At 40.8% G+C, this 7,470-nt stretch overlaps 1 non-coding gene across 1 annotated transcript; it reads right to left on the bottom strand.

Moving 5' to 3' along the window:
* Nucleotides 1-481: 481 nt before the first annotated feature.
* LOC141636463 (small nucleolar RNA R71) lies at nucleotides 482-587 on the bottom strand. Its single transcript, XR_012541071.1, has one exon. It is a non-coding gene; the product is annotated as a small nucleolar RNA R71 (small nucleolar RNA).
* Between the last annotated feature and the right edge of the window lie 6,883 nt (nucleotides 588-7,470).

The following is a 7,470-nucleotide window of genomic DNA, read 5'->3' as shown; positions in this document are numbered from 1 at the left end:
AAGGAAGACTTGAGTACTTTCGAGTCCGAGCTACAACACTTTTTATTTGCAGAAGACCAGTCTTTAGAAGAAGATAATCTCATTTCTGCCAACTAACTAGTAAAGATGGCGAATATTGCAAGTCACTCGGAGCCTAAAGCATCCTCTATTCATAAGGCTTTTAGCCTCCAGACTGAGGACGGCAACACCTTTGATATCAGACCATCCTACATAAATCTGGTGGAGAGAAACTTATATAGGGGTGTGGCGGGTGAAGACCCAAGGAAGCATATGGAGGTCTTTACTGATTATTGCTCTACTATTCCCGCTACAAAGGGAGTAACTCAAGACAAGATAAAGGAGGTGCTATTTCCTTTTTCTTTGACTGACTCAGCCCGTGAGTGGTTGACCGATCTTGACCGAACAGCTGCTGGGATCACCAACTGGGAGACTATCGCACTTGCCTCCTATAAAAGATACTTCCCTCCTCAATGCACTAATCATCTAAGGGGAAAGATTACTAGTATCAAGCAGGCACCTGATGAGACATTCTATGAAGCTTGGTGTCGGTTCAAGAAGTTGGTGAGGTCTCTTCCTCACCATGGTTTTGATCAATGGTTTTTGTGGAACCAGTTCTATAATGGGTTGTATGATGACCATATAGCTATTCTTGATGCCTCATCCAACGGTAGGTTTCAGAAAAATATTGGTGATGACAAGGGATGGGGAATTATTGAGGAGATGGCGACCCATTGTGCTGAATATGGGAACCCACGGGATGGTATTCGAACAGTCCATTAAGTTGATAAGGCACTTGTGGCTCAGCTGGAAGCCATGACTGCCCGTTTTGATAGATTGGAGCTGCAATCTGCTGGGGAGCCACAGACAGTTCATTTGTTGACTAGAGAAGAAACTGTCATTTGTGAGAGATGTGGAGGAGATGACGGTCATACTGCTATTGATTGTCTTACTGAGAAAGAACAGGTCCTTGCTTTTCATCAATACAGGCAATGAGGGGGTTCTTATTACAACAATCAAGGGGCTATCCATCCCAATTTGAAGTGGACAAGTCAAAATGTACTCAATCCCACTCCTCCACCGCAGCAGCAGCAGCCATATGTCCCTCCTCATAAAGCTAAACAAGGCTTCCTAAAGCCTCCTTCCTTTCCTCCACCGAATCAAGGCGCATCATCTTCAGGTGGGGTAAGTGAGTTATCTGAGTTAAACACAATGTTGCAGTCGTTGACAAAGCAATGGCAACTAAGTGACCAATAGAAAGAAGAATCCATCAAGTCACTTGAAACTCAAGTTGCTTAATTAGCCGCGAACGAGTCCACGATGAAACAGGGTCATTTGCCGTCTCAATCAGAGAAGAATCCACATGAGACGGTGAATTTGATTAATTTGAGAAGTGGTCATTTATACGAAGGACCAAAATTACGTGATGACAGGAATATTTCGGACCCGAGGAATGATGTTAATGACGATGAATAGTCATTTATTGCTGAAAAAGAGTTAACAACGAAGAATATCCTCGATCGACCAGTTTCAGGGGGTCGATCGAGTAAAACTGATGCTGAAATCACTCGATCAAAAGGAATTCTTACTCGATCGAGTGAACTGGATAATGAACTGATCGATCGAGAGGTGCAAACAACTCAATCGAGTGATATTGCTGAAGAATCTGTTCGATCGAGTGGTATTTTAGTTCTATCGAACACTGCTGTTATTGGAGACCTCGATCGAGAGCCTGCTAGTGCTCGATCGAGTGATATTTCACCTGGAAGGACTCGATCGAGAGGCAAAAAGTCTCGATCGAGTGATAAGGAGGTTGAACCAGCTGAGACGTTGGAAGAGAGAAACAAAGGGCTCGAGATACCTATTACCGTGCCCTTCTCGAGGCGATTACAGAGCACGAAAGCCAATCATCAGTTCGGTAAATTTGTCGAGCTCCTGAAAAGCTTATAAGTCACTGTTCCATTCGCTGAGTTGCTAACACGGGTACCCTCTTATTTAAAGTTTTTGAAAGAAATTTTGTCACATAAGTGGCACATTAATGATCATGAGACGGTAGCTTTGACAGAGTTGGGGACTGCCCTAGTTCAAAATAAGCTGCCTCCTAAACTGTCAGACCCAGGTAGTTTCTCAATTCCATGTCATATAGGTACCCATTTGAGTGATAAAGTGATATGCGATCTTGGTGCTAGTGTGAGCGTCTTACCTTTATCTCCTGCTAAGAGGCTTGGTTTGACTAAATTTAATTGCACAAACATGACTGTACAGATGGCCGACTATAGTATATCACGGCCGTTAGGTGTCATAGAAGACATACATGTTAAAATCGGGAGATTCTTTATTCCCGTTGATTTTGTAGTGCTTGATATTCCCGAGGACACTCACACCCCTATTATTTTAGGGATACCATTGTTGTTCACTGCTTGTGCAGTGATAGATGTCGGGGGTAAGACACTCACATTTCAGGTAGGAGACGAGGAATTAATTTTCCATTAGTCTAAGTCTCGTAGGGCTGCCATGCAAGCTCAACCTTGCAATGCCCTCTCTTCTACTGACTCCCATATTGACACTCCAGCTGATACTGTGGAATTTTGTGCTGTAATTGTGACCCCTCCGCCTCAGATTGAGATAAAAAAGGAGGAGAATTCGTCTGTTTTCCTTGATGCAGGTACAGATAAAAAAGATGCAGGAGCTGTCAAAGGTCATTGTGCAACAGAAGTCAATCAAATTAGGGAGCCTAACGTCAAAGCTGGTGAGAAAGAAAAAGGGACGAGAAAAGTTCGTGCATACGTCGATGTTAACTATTCTCCCCTTACTGGTTCAAATTCAAGCTCATGGAGAATGAAGAGGACGGTTAAGGATGCTAAAGGGACCTCCTCCAGTCAGAAGCCCTCCGTTGGGCTACTGAATTGTCTTGGAATTATGCGGGGAATGCCCCGTGTAACAATTTGTAAAAACTAATTTTAATTTTCCGTTGAATTTCTTTATTGCGTTTTTTAGGACTATTAGAATTTAGAGAATTTTTAGCGTAGTTAGAAAGACTATAGACTGTCATTTTTGTGATTTGGTATATTCAGGATGTGCTTGCGAGTGTTTTTATATGGGACATAACCCACCAAGGAGGGTAACAAGAAGGTAGCTGAGTCAGCGATTGTTCCTAGCACGGAAGAGGTAAAATACTCTTTTGTCAATGATTCCGACGTTAGGGGCGACCGACCTGAGGTTGTTAATGACAATTTTATTATGTTTGATAGTAAAATACCTCATTTGACTTATGTTTTATATTTTGATGCTATACCCCCTCCCGGTGAGACGAATAAGTTATTGATTTTTCACGATACTTGTCGCCAGAAATTCGTTAAACTGAGACGATACCATAGATTACCTTTAAATGATCCCAAGCTCTCTTATTTTGCACTGACGGATAATTTGAGCTTTTATATTCCGCCCGTAGCTGGAGGGCAGGATTACTTTGTGGATAAATTTGGGAGCTGTCATAGGAAATTTGTTAGGCTCAAATGGTTGCATGTTTTAATTTCCTATTTTGTTTTTATATTATGGTGCTACTTACATTTTTGTGTAGCACATACGCAGTTATTTGATTGATTGCTGCGTGCCTTGAGCTGTTTTGACTGGGCTCAATTGGATTTGCTGACTGAAAGAAAAAAAGGTGGAGTTGGGACCTGTCTGAAACTAGCACTGTCAGGGAGGCAACCCGGAGTTTTTATTTTTAAGTTGCTTTTCAAATATTTCAGTTGTGTGTAATAATTGGTTTTATATCATAGACTGGAACAGTTAAGCTTGTTTTTGTAGTTTCGCGGGCTGTTTATTGCGTCTTTGCAGGAGTCTATTTTGGATGGCTCGATTGAGTATTCTATTTACTCGATCGAACTATTTTGCTGCTGATTTCACTCGATCGATCTTATCTTCTTCTCGATCGAGTGCCTGCCAAAGAGGGTTTTTTGATCGAGAGCCCTACTTCCTCGATCGAACTGCCTAGAAGCCCAGTTCCCTCGATGGACCATTGTCCCATTTCGATCGAGTGCTTTTGTTGGGATTCGCTTCCTGTGACGCTGTTATGGGGCTGTTTAGCGACCTTCTATGTTGCTGGCTGGTTTGGGGAGGTCCCTACTTCGCGTACTCTTGTATGTTTTTCGCATCTCCACTCTCTCCTTTTTAGTTTGCATTTCCTTTCCCTATTTTTGTGTACAATGAGGGCATTGTACGGTTTGGTTTGGGGAGGTTATGCATCCATATCTCTGTCTGCATGTTTTTACTGCATTTATGTTGGCACGTTTAATTTCTGTATGCATTGCTGTTTATTTCTATAAAAACTCAAAAATCTCATAATAATTAAAAAGTCTATTATGTCAAAAAAATCACGTTTACTTTTGCATATAGGTTGAGTCGGAACGGTGGATTTCAATGATGAAATTGCACTATTATTTGTCCTTTTGCTTAAGCCTTACAATAACTATTATCTTATTAGCTTTGTGTTATTGCATATCTACGAGTTAATGTTGAATTTAGCTGAACGAATAGACTTGACCTGAAATTTTGGCAAACTACTTACAATTTCTAAGATTTAGAGCCGTATAAACTGTTGTCATTTATGACCAGTTTCATGTAGGATTGTGAGTAGTACTCCTTGCATAACATGTTCATTAATTTGCACGTATATGAGATTCAATTGCTTTTTGCCTGCATACATTCGGGTTAGTGGTTGGTGTCACATGCAAGGAGGCGCTTACATTCCCTTTTCTTTCATTTTTAACCATTTAACTCCACATTAGCCAAATTTGCCTTTCTGGCCCTTAACTACATCGAGATTTAGCCTGCCTTGTCAAGCTTGTTAGTGTATGTTTGCGGTATATAATTTATTGTGCCAAGTTTGGTTTGTATTGCAGTACTTGGAGTTGGTAGTTTATGAAGAAAAGGAGGATGAGAAAAGAAAATTGAAAAAAAATATCGAATTTGAAAAAAAAATGAAAAAACGTGAAGAAAAGAAAAAGAAGAAAGAAGAAAAAGAAAAGAAAAAAAGAGAAGTATGTTCGATTATTGACGGTTTCTGCTCCTATACTATACTTATATCTATTGAGGAGTATGTTTAGTTCGGTTTGGGGAGTTTTGGTGCCAAATGAAGGGCACATGTGCTTAATTCTATAATTGAGTGAGAATCGGATGTTGTTATATGGTTCTATTTAGGTACTAGCTTGGCCGCCTATACCTCCACATTCCTATAAATGTTTTGCCTTTTCTTACCCACTACCTCACTTTACCATACTTTTGTAAGCCCTCGGCTATGACAGACCTTGTTTGGTTGGAATGTGTGTACGGTAGCTAGAATTGTCTATCATTTTAGTTGCATGCATGTTTATGTGGGTCGTAGTTTAGGTGAGCGACTTTATTTCTTTCTCTCTTACATTCATATGCTTACCCTTTGCTTCATGAGAGAAGAGTGGCCCGTGAGAGTCCATCATTAAAGGTCTTGGAAGGTCGACGGTTCAGCTTTATTATAAACATCTTACAACTCGTTTGCATTTGACAATTTTGGCTATAAGTATTAGTTCGCTTGCATTAAAAATTGGTTAAGTGGGCATTTGTGGCGAGCTCTGAGCTTTCTTTTCCGTTCCTTTAGTTTGCATTTAGTTTACTCGAGGACGAGTAAAGTTTTGGTTTGGGGAGATTTGATACGTTCATTTTATATAGTCTTTTTAAGTCTCTTATGCACGTATTTCTATGCGATTCTCGTGGTTCTATGCTACAAAATGCCCCGAATATTCTACTTTGGTTTGTTTTGATTTATTTGTAGGAATGGACCTGAAAGTAGTGGAATCAAGCCTTTTATCGTCCACTTTTCTTGCATTTAGAGAATGATTGGATTTGGAGCGGAAATACTGCTGTTATGGGATGCGTGAAGTCGTTTCGGAAGCTAAATCACCAAGTCAAGGCTGAAACTAACGACTAACGTTGTTGGCTGAGTCAAAGTCACTCGATCGAAGCCATTATTGGTTGATCGAGCACTTTTGGAGAATAGAAGACCTTGATCGAATGCTTTTAGTGTTCGATCGAATTGCACATAATGGGAGTTCCTCGATCGTGTAGGTTTTCTACTCGATCGAGAGGTTTTGCTATGAATCTGTTCGATCGAGTAGTTCTAAATTGCTCGATCGAGTGATTTGCTAATGGGCTCGGGTTGTTTTAGTTTTATTTCGTTTTCTAGGTTTTAATAATTGTCTTTCCTATAAATAGGAAAGACAACATTAGGTTTTGACACCACGTGATACACCACTTCATACATTACTTTTCTTTTTACTGTTGAACACTATTTCTCTCTCTTTTCCGGATCTAATTCACTGTAACTCTCTCTTTCTCTTTTATCCTTTTTCTCTCTTATCTCTTTATTATGTTGATTATTCCTTTATCTTTCACTCTTGCCTTATTTACCAGTATGGGTAGCTAATTCTCCTGCTTGGATTTAGGGAATTCAATGAATTATTGTTCGTTGCTAATTAGGTTTACAGATCTTTCGTTGTTATCATGTTTATGTTGTTAGTCACTACAAATAACTGTAAATAGCTACTTGAATCGATGCATTTAGCATAATTAATCTTAGTAAGCCTTATCTTAGACCAGTAGGTTGGAAGGGGTGAGACCCGCAGTGAACTATAGGATGCTTTAGTGAGGGCCGAAGCTAAGCTAATAGTATTTTAGGGCAATTTGAGACCGGAAGGAGATATTCGTTGCCCCTTAGACTGATACAATTGACTGATCTGTGACCTTAGCTGCAATTAACCGATATTCATTGATGACCCGACAATCCTAGCTCTCTTCCTTTATTATTAATCTTTCTTACTCTTTTCTCTCGCTTTGATCTCATTTAGTTTAGTTTAAACAACTCAAACCCCCAATTAGTGACCTTAGGCAGACCGAATTGACAAGTAGATAGTGATCGCCTCCCTGTGGAGATCGACCCTACTTACCGCTAACTTCTGTTAGTAGTACTTAGGTATTTATTTTTGGTACTGAAACGACGGTATCAAATTTCGTAGCGGTGGCATAGCCACTATCCTTGTATGTTCCCTCTTCCCTGTATTCCCTCGTGACTTACAGTAATAAGGTGTCGATAGGTACCTGGACCGGGCAACTATGCTGTCTATGACTTCGCTTGCTTCAGACCAAGAGACTTGGAAGTTAGGCGGTTTCTTGTCTGAGACCCTTCCTTTTTCCACCCTACCTCGCCTCGTCCCCCTGCCCACTATTAGGGGCAGGTTATGTCCACCATTGCCCATATACCACCCACTACCATGTCTGCTTTTAGGAAGCGGCGTGGACCTGAGACCGGAGAACGATCCACACCTCCTACGGGTGGCCAGACTTCCATGGCCATTCCTACCCCGATCCCTACTCCTACTCTTGCACCAAACACAGGCACATCCGTTTTACCCAGCTAATTTTGTATCTCCTCCACCCTTT

The sequence above is a fragment of the Silene latifolia genome, chromosome Y (genome assembly GCF_048544455.1).
Source record: "Silene latifolia isolate original U9 population chromosome Y, ASM4854445v1, whole genome shotgun sequence".
Lineage (NCBI taxonomy): Eukaryota > Viridiplantae > Streptophyta > Magnoliopsida > Caryophyllales > Caryophyllaceae > Silene > Silene latifolia.
The sequence above is the reverse complement of the archived record's forward strand: the minus strand, read 5'-3'. Positions and strand labels throughout refer to the sequence as shown.